At 36.6% G+C, this 930-nt stretch overlaps 1 pseudogene; it reads left to right on the forward strand.

Annotated features, from left to right (window-relative positions):
• The first annotated feature begins 387 nt into the window (after positions 1-387).
• On the forward strand, positions 388-486 carry LOC118620562 (annotated as a pseudogene).
• The last annotated feature ends 444 nt before the right edge of the window (positions 487-930 follow it).

A 930-nucleotide genomic window follows, 5' to 3' on the forward strand; every position in this document is an offset into this window, starting at 1 on the left:
TTCCACAATCTTTAAAAAAAGCAATGGAACATGAGCACCTACTATTCACATTAAAAAATCTTTACAAATTGGGCCTGGCCAATGTGGGTCAGTGTTGAGCATCTCCCATGGACTGAGAGGTCCCAGTGTGATTCCCAGTCAGGGCACATGCCCGGGTTGCAGGCTCAGTCCCCAGTGAGGGGCACGCAGGAGGCAGCTGATTGATGTTTCTTCCTCACATCCATGTTTTTATCTCTTCCCCTCTTACTATGAAATCAATAAAAACATATAAGAAATCTTTACAAATGTAATTGGCAAACAATTATACATATTTAAAGTGTACAACTAAGTTTTGACATGTGTATAAACCTAAGAAATTATCATAACCGTCAAGAGAAATAACATGCAGCTCGCTTCGGCAGCATAACTAGAACTGGAATACAGAGAAGATTAGCACGGCCCCTGCGCAAAGATGCCATGCAAATTCGTGAAGCATAAAAAAAAAGACAGAAATAACATGTTTATCACCCTTAAAAGTTTCCTCATACCCCACTTGATCTGTCCAGTTCTCTTGTCCCTGGTCTCATTCAATCCCAGTAAAATATTGATGTGATTTATGTCACTATAGACTAGTTTGATTTTCTAGAGTTTTATACAAGTATAATCATAGAATTTTTTTTTCTGGCTTCTTTCACTCAGAATAATTATTTGAAATATAAAAATGTTATAACAATAGTGTATTTTATTTTATTATCAAAGAACATTCAATTGCATGGATATACCATAATTTTTAAAAATATGTTTTTTATTCATTTTAGAGAGAAAGAAAAGAAAAGGGGGAGAAAGAGAAAGAAAAGTAAAATACGCACCCTGACTGGGCACCAAACCTGCAACCTGGGCATGTGCCCTGACCTAGAATCAAACTGATAACCTTTTGGTGCAGGTGACAAT

This window comes from Molossus molossus, unplaced genomic scaffold (genome assembly GCF_014108415.1).
Source record: "Molossus molossus isolate mMolMol1 unplaced genomic scaffold, mMolMol1.p scaffold_m16_p_7, whole genome shotgun sequence".
NCBI lineage: Eukaryota > Metazoa > Chordata > Mammalia > Chiroptera > Molossidae > Molossus > Molossus molossus.